Here is a 12,525-nt window from a genome sequence, read left to right on the forward strand (position 1 = left end):
CGAGCCACAGTCTCTGGGTCTCACATCCCCCCTCCCCCCACCCCCCCCCCAAAAAAAAAAAAAAAATGTCCTCAAAATTTTCTTACCTTGCGCTTTCAAAAGGATAGAGATACATAGTTCTAAACTCACCCTTAAGTTTTTAATGATTCTATTTATCAATGCATCTTCATCATTAGATCTTATTAGAAAAATAAGGTCCAATACCACCAGACTTGATTCTTTTTTTTTTAAGATCAAGCTTCTCTTTTATAAATGGAAATCAATATCTTAATTCTTAATAAGAATATCAAGTATCTTTGTCAAAAATATCAACAACTCTTGATTAACCAATCTATCACAAGATTAGATCATAAACAACTCTAATCCACCCCGAGTAGAATATTCGATTGATAACCTCAATCTCTTTCAATCCAATAGAGGGTTAAAAATAATTGAAGTACAAGCTTCAAATTTAGGAGAAAAGAGGTTTACATTAAAATATTCGAGATCCAAGAGATCAAAATTAATGATCCATTAATTCTAGCCTCAAGATGCTAAGAATTTTTTTAGCATGACATAAAATTGAAGAACCTAAGATAGTGCAGCAACATTCAAAAATCAGAATAGTTTTCTCTCGTTTATCAAGAAAATCTTACTGCACAAGAAAATACATCAAGTCTTTTTTTTTTCTTTTGCAACGGTGGCTCACACACTACGGGTATGAATGCGGCCAACAAAATCAAAAAATAAAACACTACGTAATAGTCCTGGAACAGACCCACTCTCAATCCAAACAAAACCACCGGAATGGTGGGCCGCATCGGAAGCCACCCAGTCGGCTGCCTCGTTGGCTTTTCTAAATACGTGTGAAGCATGGTGGGAGTCGCACTCCATCAACCTGCGAATCTCAAGGATCAGCGGCTGATCCTCAACAATGCGTCTCTGTCGTCGGATCCACTCAACCATTATGGCCGAGTTACCCTCAAGAATAATACAGTCCGCACCCAGTATCCACCTCGCATAGAAGATGCCCTCCCAGACTGCTCTAAGCTCAGCACATACCATTGATGAGTCAAAAATCCGCCGGCCTCCCACCACAACTAATCTGGCATCATAATCTCGGATAGCGAACCCCATGCCACTATATCTCTCCTCATCATCCACACTACCGTCAAAGATTATCTTGAGAAAACTAGAGAGTGGAGGCATCTAGGAGACGAGTACTGTCTTGGATGCTATGTGAGCAGAATGGGGCCCCCAGATGTCCTTAGCTAACTCAAGTGATACCTCTGTAATGCCGGTGATCTCAACCGCCTGCATAAGGGCTCTAGCCACTATCACCCTCGGGTGATGTCTGACTCTCTCGAAGACTCGGACATTCCTATCCAGACAACATTGGTAGGCCAGATAAGCAGCACGTGTCCCCCTCTCCTCAAACATAGATCCCCATGCCGAGTCCTTTAGGAATCATAGAAACTCCTCGATAGAAAACCACCTCTGCCACTGATCTGGCTGGCCCAAAGCATAGCACCATATTTGTCTGGTCCGTGGGCAGTCTATGAGGGCGTGGAAAATGGTCTCCTCCACCTTTGGATAAGTCACACAGTCTACAAGGACCCTTATACCCCGTCTCTCCAATATAGCTCTAGTAGGCAAGTATCCCTAGGCCACCTTTCAGATGAATAAGGCGACCCGAGGATGAATGCACACACTCCAGATTCATCTGCTCTCCATTTGTCAAGTCGAGAGGTTTCGGGACCAGCCCCGAGAGGTCTTAGGACCTCACCATTGGCAACCCAGATATGTTCCATACTCTTTGTCAGCTGTCTTCCTCTCTGGGATGGGCACAACTAGAACCTGCTCAGCTAGCTGCTCTCCGAACACACGCCCAACAAGATCCATGTCCCACCTCCGCTCTCCTCTGACGATGAGCTCGCATACCCTCCGACACTCCAGCCAGCTATGATCGACCGTGGTAGGCCAATCCTGCAATGTGCCCTTAGCTAGCCACCTATCCTCTAGAATCCTGACTATCTGGCCATTCCCGATCTCCCATCTAGCCTCCAGTAATGCCCTTGGGACATGCGCACAAATCTTCCGCCATATGAAAGATGCTCCTTGTCTAGCGTGCATGGCGTCTTGAGTTGCTGGGTCACCATACTTCGCCCTTATCAGAGCACCCCATAAACTCGCCAAATCTATAAGAAACCTAGCTGCCAGCCTGGTCGATAGTATCTCCCTGCGTTTGATCAGAGAGTGAACACCCAAACCACTCTGGCTCGTCAGTAGACAGATGGTTTCCCAAGCCATAAGGTGGACACCCCCTCTGTCACCCTGTCGCCCCCAGATGAAATTTCTGAATAGCCTCTCCAAACCTCATAAAGTTGCAAGTGGGACCATTGTATTAGAAAGCAAGTAGATGGGGATGGAACTCAGGACCAACCGAACCAGGGTAACTCTACCCATCATCGATAGTGCACCCACCTGCCAACTCTCCAGTCTATGTCTGATACTTTGCTCCATGCTCGTACACTCCCCCCTACGCGGTCGGCATCCTGTGATCGGAATCTCGAGGTACCTGAGGGTCCCCTCCTGCTCACCAATCCCCAGGATGCTCATGCCAGATGCCTTCACCCCAGGCTCAGTCTTTGGGCTAAAGCAGATGGCTGACTTGGATAAGTTGACCTGCTGACCAGATATCCGATAGTATACCCTCAAGATCCTTCTGATGGCTAGTGCCAACCTCCTCGTCGCACGAGCCAATAGCATACAATCATCTGCGAATAATAGGTGTGAGATCGGGGTCGTCCCTTGCGCCAGGCTGTAGGCCTCCATCTCTTGCGTCGCTGTCGCCTGCTGCAGCAATCGGGACAGAGTGTCTACACATATGATGAACAGAGGGGGTGATATGAGATAACCCTATCAAAGTCCCATCGATGACTCGAAAAAGTGAGACGGCGAGCCATTGATTAGTAGAGCAAAGGATGGTGTCAGAATGCAACCCTGTATCCATCTGATCCACTATGGATAGAAGCCAAATCCTTTCAGGCAGCTACCACGATGTCCCACCTCATCCTGTCATAAGCTCACACCATGTCAAGTTTAACACCCATCAAGCACCTGCGCCTGGGTGCCCTCTGAAGATCAGATATAAACTCGTGGGTGATGAGGACGTTATCAGAGATAGAACATCCTTCTATGAAGATAAATCAAGTCTTTTGTTATTAAAACTTGCCGAATCAAAGAGATGATACTTCTAACCAACTTAGAAAAATTATTTAGACTATTATGCTTTTGCTATGCACTCTGATTCAAACCATCAAAATCTTTTAGATTTGCTAATAATTTTTGATCAAAATAGTATCTTGTATTATGAATTTAAAAGATCCAAAATTTTAATTTTCAGGTAAAGCCTAAAAAGGAACCTTTCATTCTTTTCACCTAATTTACCTCGAGCACATCCATTTAGATTAACCCTCGAGTCAATTGATCCTTTCCAAAACCATCATATAGGCTAGTTACTATAATTGAAATTGAATTGAATCTTAATTCTCTTATCAACTCAACTAGACGATTCCAAGTCAAACTCCTACAAGTAAAAACAACCAAAAAAAATTTCTCAATGCTCCACCAATTTAGCAGACTTTAAATCAATAGATATGAGTAAAATCGACTAAATCATCCCTCCTAGAGTTATATTCATCGAGATCTTTAGGATTTATCAAAAATCTTCTATGATAATCATCCTGCCTCAAAAATTCAAATTCTTTATGCAAAACTAGATTTCATCAAAAACCTCAACATCATTAGCAAAAGATCTCTAGATCAACCTATAAGCCCAAAATTTGAATTAAAGTTTATTACACACTACATATTCTCCGATAGACATAAATAAGATCTTTTATTTCGATCCAAATATGATGTTAAAAGTTATTAATGATTCCACCAAGATGAATACTTTATGATTAAGAAAATATCATGCATGCTTCAAAAATTCAAATTATTTACGCAAAACTAGATTTCAACAGTAACCTCAACAATATTGGCAAAAGATCTCTAGATCAACCTATAAGCCCAAAATTTGCATTGAAGTTTATTACACACCACATAATCTCTGATAGACATAAATAAGTCTTTATTTGGATCCAAAGATGGTGTTAGAAATTATTAACAATTATACCAAGATGAATACTTTATGATCTTAAAAATAAAAATAATTCTTCAATAAGAAAATAATCTTTTTGCAGTATCACCCAGCATGTTTTTTTCTACGTACTAGTTTCATTCTTAATCCACATACAAATTCAAACCTCAAAGAATATTCCAATCGAATAGTATAAAAATCTTTCACAGCCTAAATCTTAAACAACTTCGTATAAATGGATCTTAATTTGCCTCTAAAAATTATCTTTAAAATTAAGCAATATCACAGCATATCTCCATGTCAATTTATGAGATTCTAAGTTCAGTTAAATAACAAATAACCACAATGCATGATAATATTCCATGGTCAATCCTCTTGCACTTAATTTTGATCTAAATCTAACTAATTATAACTTGATTCATAAATTGCCCAACCTTCCATCATGTATCAAACCTCATAAATAAATTTTATCATAATTTTTTAGTAACCTTATCTCATATAATTACAAGGCTTAATAGAAAATCTTTAAAGTAGCTTACAATGCAATGGATAAAGATGTACATTTTAATATCCCTAGTGTCTATCCACCTACCATTATCCTATGTTAGATTTTTTTGTCTTAGATTTTATCTACTTATGATCTCATACCATATTAATTGTCATACCCTTAACCTAAGATCGCGAGCTAGGGGTCGTGGCAACTGCCACCCACTTATAGGAAAACTCTTCCCATGAACATGAAAAGCATCTCCACATGATATCATCAATATGCAGCGAAACAATTTAAACTAATAATAGGCAATTTTTATTTTATTAACTAACTCAACTTACAATGTCTCACAATTCTAATATTAGTCTAAGGTAATACATTAATTTAAATAAACTCTAATCTAAGATAACTTGTGCCACAGTTCTTCTAGTCGCTCTTCAGAATTTAAAAACTTCGGTCGAGCTAATTCTTTGGATCTGTAAAAGTAGAAAGAAATCGTATAAAGAGCTAGACAACCTAGTAAGTAATGAATACCATAACAAGACAAATTATATAATAAAATATAAATGCAAACTATGATGAATCAGTATAAAGACATAATCAATTTCGTTTCAAAAATAAATCCATTAAAATCCATATCTTTCAAATATCCGCATACATAATCTTAAATCTAATTCAAAACAAGTCACATTCAATTCAATAACCTTTAACTATGGCCATACTTATATCCTGTGGATAGGTCAGAAATAAAATTACACTTATACCTTATTAAGTGGGTTAGAATACCTAACTTAGAACCTATGGAGTGAGTCAGAATGCTGCACTTATATCCTGTCAAGTGGGATAAAATACCGTACTTATACCTTTCAGAGTGGGCCAGAATATCACATTTATAACTTGTGGTGGCGCCAAAATTGCTTATGCAAAATTTCAAATTGGCAGTTTCAGAATATAGTCAGGTGAAGAGTTCCAAATCTGATGCATATCAATGTTTTTTTTGTAAAATAATAAAAATATTATAATTCGATCAAAATATGCATATATAAAACAAGAATAGTAAATATAATAATAGCCCAAAAAATATTACTCCAATTTACATATCTATTTTTTTAGTCAAATCACCATCTTGTAAAATTCATAAATGACATATAAATCCATGAACAATTTATTCGATAAAAAATAATACTATATAAATGAAGAATCTAGAAAAGGCAAATCATTACTTAATGCCTAATATTCCAAAATTTTACTTTTCATCAGAATTTCATCATAACTATTTTAAAAATAAAACTTCTAAATTCCAACACTCTTATAGGGCTAACTAAACAGAAGTATTTGACATCCGGGTCGGTTTGATGAAGACGATTTCATCAAATCATGCTCAAATTAGAGCACAGATGGTTCACCAGAGAGCGGGGGTGATCAAATCTAATAGTGTTGGGTAAGGACCATGGTGGGGGCTGACACGCCACCCGACAACTATAGATTAGGGCCATTCATGAGGGTCAATCCAAAATTTCTATGAAGAGTCTCTACTAGATCCAACAACTCTAGAGTGAGTAGAGAGAGAAAGTTCAAATAGAGAGAGAAACTTTATCAAAAGAGAAAGGATAGAGATGAGAGAGAATTTCAGTCCGTGTTTAATCAGGGGTCACGGGTCAACATCGATCAATCAACATGTCTGGCATGAGTGAAGAGAGAGAAAGTCCAACAAAAGAGATAAAAAAGAAAGAGAGAGAAGGGAGGAGAGAGAAGAGAGAAAAAAGAGAGAGACTCTCTTCCTCTTCTCGATATAGGGGATACACCCCTCTCCTTTTTTTTTCGATCGGACCCAAGGGAGGCTGCGGTGGCTAGCCCCAATGGCGGTAGGGGGTGGTGAGGCAGGCTTGGCCAACCCCGGCGGCAGGAGGCGATGAGGCAAGCTTGGCCAACCCCTTGGCCATCGATGGCAAACAAGGTAGCGATGAAAGAACACGGGCCGAAACATAGCACCCTATTTCGAATCAAATCCCGAGCTATTTGCCGACTCAAATCCATGGTGATTCACGACCAAAATACTAAGCGAGGAAGAGAAGAAGACAAGGAACAATTACCTCGATCTAGTAAGGATCCGGTGGCTCTCTCTCTAGTGACAAACTGAGGAAGAAGAAGACCCAAACTTAAGAGAAGTTGGAATTCGGTGGCTCGACCTTGGATGAACTCGGAGGAGGAGGTCTCTCCTAATCGCGATGAACCTCATCCTCATTGCGATCGGGGAGAAAAAAAGACTCCTGCCGGAGTCTTCCTCACCATCGCCCTCATGTGCAATGCACATGAGGCCAAGCTGAGTGGCTAGGCCGGTCAAATGGACCAGGCCCAGTCTCTGGGTCTCACATAGTTAGAGAGACCTCTTCCATGTTCGGGTAAAAGGGAAGGAAAGCTTTTAGACTTCCACTTTTTGTCCATATCTGTAGGATACCAGGGCAAAGCTTACAAAACTCTGCTGGAATGATTTGTTTTTTTTAGCAAGTGAAGCAATGATCTCAATTCTACATACTGATTTAGGGTATATTTGGCTATTCCTACAGGATTGGGCTTAAAATTCTTTAGGATTCATAGATTGGACCATCCACTAAGGCACAGTTTCGTATCGACCAAATTCCATCTAATATGAATCCTGGGAAAAAAGAAGTCCAAAGGCTAGAATCTAAGCTGGATTTCCATAGGATCTTAGACAATGCAAGCTAGATGGCCAACAGGTCCGATTCCTGCAGAATTTGCAGTCCAATCCTATAGGAATATCTAAATAGGTCCTTATAGTGATGGATACCTACATCTAAAACAAACACAAACTAGAAATTCTTAGGAGTAAATACTTTTGCACGAAATAAATTCTTTTTTTTTTAATACAACGGCTGCTCACCCTATTCTAGTATAAGTACAGCCAACGAAATCAAGAGCAGCAATCCGACAAAACTGTAAAGGAGGGATATTTTGGTCGGTCCATAGAACCCCTCCGGAGTGCTATGCTGCATAGGATGCAACCCAATAGACAGCCCTATTCGCCTTCCTATATACATGCAGTGCCTGAAAGTCACTATGGTCTCTCACCATCCGCCGGATGCCACTGAGTAGAGGACTTACATCTCCCCTTTGCCCCTCCTCGCATAACCAATTGATCACCATGGTCGAGTCGCCCTCAATGATGATATGCTCTGCCTTCAGCCATCGTCTTGCGTAAAAGATACCTTCCCATGCTGCCCTGAGCTCTGCTCCTAAAGTTGACAGTCTACTTTGCCCACTCGCAGCAATGACCTGTGCGTCGTGACTCCTGATCACAAAATCCACTCCTCCTCTATCTCCATCGCTAGTCGCCTTACTATCAAAGTTCACCTTGAGATGACCAGGAGGTGGGGCTCCCAAAAAATAAGGACCAACTTGGGTGCTGAGTCAGCAAGGTGATAGTTCCAGATGTCCTTGACCGTCCTAGATGAAACTGTCTTCATAGCTTTGATGATCTCAGCAGCCTGGATAAAAGCCTTCTCTACAATATGCCTCGGTGCCTCCTGGCTGTCATCAAATATCCGAGCGTTCCTATCCATCCATATATGATACGCCAAGTAAGCACTTGTCACCCCCCATGTTGCCCTCCTTGGGCTCTGCATAGCCTCTCTCATCTAATGGAGAAGGTCCTCAGCTGATCGAGTAGTCTGGGCTAGGCCAAGGCAGCCCTACTCTAGGTCTGCACCGCCCTCAGACATCCAAGTAAAATATGGCTAATTGACTCCTCTTCATTCGGATACCATCCACAACTCGGCGTAATCCTAACACTCCTCCTCGCTAACACACTTCTGGTTGGGAGATACCCCCATGCCACTTTCCAAAGGAACAGGGCCACCAGGAGATATATCCACATCCTCCAAATCCATCTACCGTCCAACTACCTAGTAGCCTCTCCTCCCATCACCACCTGTAAGTCGACAGCCCGCACCCTAGACCTACCTATGGCTGCCCACACCAGCCTGTCTCGCGTACCCTCAATCGGCAACGGAGTGGCCAAGATCCTCTCCGCCAGGTGCTCCCTGAAGGCCTCCCTAACCAGGGACTCATGCCACCTGCTCCGACCGAGGACCATTAGATTGCTCACCCTACAACCCTCCAACCTTGTTGAGTCGACTAAGGTAGGCACCCGGCAAAGTGCCTGCTCAAGAACCCACCTATCCTCTAGGACTCTACGGATCGCCCGTCCCCAACCTCCCATTTGACCGTAGCTAGCACCGTCGGTGCATGAGTGCAAATCTCCCGCCGCATGGACGAGCACGGCCGCCGGGCTTGGAAGTCCGCCATGAAATAAATTCTAAATGTAAGTCTCTACAGCCAAAACTCTGAGTGGTCAAATTCCTTGAAGGACACCGAGAAGAAATAACTGCCTGAATAGAAGAATCTCTCCAGATTTCTGAATCTGACCTGAATATCTTGAATCCTATTAGGAGAGGAGAAAAACCTAGAGATAACTCTATTCTGAGGTGCTTGAGGAGGATCTCTCTTGAGAGCCTCAGCAAAAGACAAACCATAATTCAACTCTCTCGAACCAGGAATCGAGGAAGAGAACCTAAAGAGAGGAGTTAAGAGAGTTATTTCACCAACTTATGGATTTTGCTTTGTCTAAAGCTTGTCCGGCATCTGGACTCTCTCAACGCAGGCTAAGTTAGCCTTTCTCCTTTCTGCAAAGCCTCTCTTCGGAAAGCCTAACTTCCGAAGAGTATCATACGTACGCTTCTCACTTTGTAGTAAAAGAACCTTCCTTTCATTGGTTGCCCACTCTTCCACTTTGTCAGCAAGCTCCTGAATGAATCATCTTTTCTCCAATTGTCAGTTCTTCTCTACCATCTGGAAGGCAATTTGCTCATCTTTAGAATTTCTGCATCCTCAATCAAACCTTGAGCACCTCTTTTGACTGGAGAAGGAGAGATTTCTCAAAGCCTTCACAACCAATGGTTCTGATGTAACTTGCAAGGATGGCATGGGGATGTTGGAGAGAGAGAAATTCAAGGATCTTTCTCAACAAATCATCTTCCATAGCATTTTTTGCTACGGAAGGTCTTCGCTTGTTTAATGACTGGTCAACCCTTTGCAACCATAAGCTTCTCTCTAAATATGGGGATATCTGGTTAGAAGTTAAAAGCATACAAGGACATCTTCATCGTGATTATTTTTCTACCCCTTAATATGTGCGAATCCCTGACTCAATCCAATCAACTTGCAACCCTAACCATAATTAAATAATATTTTCTACCCCCTCAATCCCCTATTTTGTTTAGTATTATTTTTCATGTGACTACAGACACTATGATGATAAAAATGGGTCTCAAGTGGACTGGAGTTATCAACATTTGTTCCTGAGCGAACATGAAAATCAATCCAAACTCTAGGTATTTTATTTGAATTTTGCGTAGCTCACAACCTGACATTTTTTTTGCTTTTTTTGCTTTTTTTTTTTGCTTGACACAACCTATCATTCTGTGAAAATGATCTTAAATTCAAACATTATATTTTTCACAGCCATTCTTGAAATTAAGAAGTCCAATTAGCTTCTAAAAATAATTTTCATGCAGTCGCTCTTGTTGAGGACAACTTACAGATGGTGGTCAATCTATTATTGGAATGTATATCTGTGATTAAATTTTCCCATTTTGCATGATATGCTTGAGACATAATCAAATAATTAATTAGTAAATATTTTGTTAGTATATATTTTACTTATCATTTGCTTATTTAACATAAAGTATTTAATAGATTAATAAAGAAAGATTAAGGGTGTGTTTGGTTCGCGACCGAAATCAAAATAAATTGAAATGAGAATTGGAATGGCTGTATTCTTCGACGCATTTTGGTTTGCGACTGGAATCAAACTTAGAATCAGAATTAAAATGTTTTTAAGTCAAATTTTAGAAAATCAATTAAACAGAGATGTATTTTTGGACAATTATTTTTTTAAGTAAATCTAGAAGAATGGGATTTGAATATTAGGGAGAGAGAGTTAGATTTAGATTTTCGAAGATTGGGGTATTTTCGTTCTGGATGAAATAGGAATGAAAATGAAACTCCGTCTAACCAAATGACTAAAGTAGGAATCACTCATTCCATTTTTATTCCATAGCCCAACCCCCCAACCAGACATGCCCTAAGCTGGATTCAACCGATTAGAATGGAACTAGATCTGGTTTGTGCTAAATTCCAAACAAAGCCAACCTACTTGGCAGCCCCTACTGCAATTAAAGTTATTATATTTTTATTTGTAACTAATGGTAAAATCATTTTGGACAGTCCAAATTATAGTATTCATAAAGTTTGAAGTGAGGCTGTCAATTGGATTATGCAATGCAACTTCAAATCAAGCATTGCTCAAATAAACTTGTACAAAGTTTGGTTCAGATATAATTATGAAGTTTGAATAAACTTGTAGCTAATTTCAAGTTTCAATAAACATGAAATAGGAATTTTTTGCACTTTCTTAACTTTGTTGCCTTTTCTAGAAACATTGAACTATATAGGATGTACCATGAATTTTCAACTAGGTGTCCACCCAAAGGAAAAGAAAAAGAAAAAAACCCAAGGTGTCCTAAATGTTTAAGCAATTTTGTTTGTTTGTTAGAGATCAACAAGCCTAACCAAGTTTATAATTAGGGCTGGAAATGGGCTCGAGCCTGGCCAAACTCGGGATGGGCTAAGGGCTAGGCCGGACCAATTTTACGTTGGGTTTGGGTTAAATTATAGAGCCCATTTTTCTTTCAGGCCAGGCTCGGGTATATCGTTGGCCTAGCCCAAGCCCGAGCCCGAATGAGGCCCGAACCCAGCCCGGTTTAGACGGGGCTGATCGGGAGAGGCTGGGTAGGGCTCGGGCTTGGATAATCCTTAGTCCTTCGAGCTGGTGCAATTGGGCTTGGGTTGGGCTCGGGCCGGTGTTTTTGAAAATTTTTTGGACCTAGGCTTAGCCTGAAGACTGAAAAAAATTTCAGGCTGAGCTCAATTAGGGATATGGCCCCCTCGGGCTCGACCTATTTCTAGCCCTATCTGCAATCAACTACCTCTTTTAATAAGATGTAATCTCGCAATTATAATTCTCAAAATAAAATAAAATAATAGAAACACCTTCTTTCTTTTGGATTTGAATGTAATCAATCTTTCCCTTTAAAAATAAAAAATGTGATCAATCTAACAAGATTTTGTTGGAGGTTTTAAACTGTTCCTTAGGCTAACCTTATCACTGTCACGTGTTGGTAGCTTGGGTTGGAACTCCTCTAAAGCTTGTTTTTCTCATTTACTAAAAGTACATGGTGCTGAAATTACTTAACAAGCATTGCTTAAAGATAAAGATGCTGCTCACATAATACCCCTACAAGTTGAAGTTGAAATTTTGCCTTAAACAGTTCTTCCTATGCGTTGGAATTAATTGTCAGTTTCATTTAGGACAGAACCTGTGTCCAAATATTAGCCATCTAATAAAATCATTAAGGACCAATTCTATGCTATGGTTTGCTTTTACGCAAGGAAACTAGGGCAGCTACATGGGCTTCACTCATCCCAGAATGTCCTGGTACTTTGAAGCCTCACAAGTCATTTCACATATATCTTGTAGTTTATCCATATCAAAAAAAATTATTGGTAATCAGCTTGGACATACTGTTTGTGTGAATGAGTCAAGATGTATGATATTGTATATATTATTATTGACCATTATTGATCTCACATATCAAAAAAAAAAAAAAATTGATTTTTTTATATATATATATTTGGACTGGGTGATACTACCAGTCCCTAAAAAATTTAAAAATGGCATCAAAAATCACTCATGCATTTCTTGGTTTAATAAATTTTTCATAGTTTTGATATTTTATACCAGAAGGGAAGCTTTCTTAACCCATTTTTCGAC

This window comes from Phoenix dactylifera, chromosome 7 (assembly GCF_051530095.1).
Source record: "Phoenix dactylifera cultivar Ajwa chromosome 7, Ajwa_hap1_PhDact_Kaust_v1.1, whole genome shotgun sequence".
Lineage (NCBI taxonomy): Eukaryota > Viridiplantae > Streptophyta > Magnoliopsida > Arecales > Arecaceae > Phoenix > Phoenix dactylifera.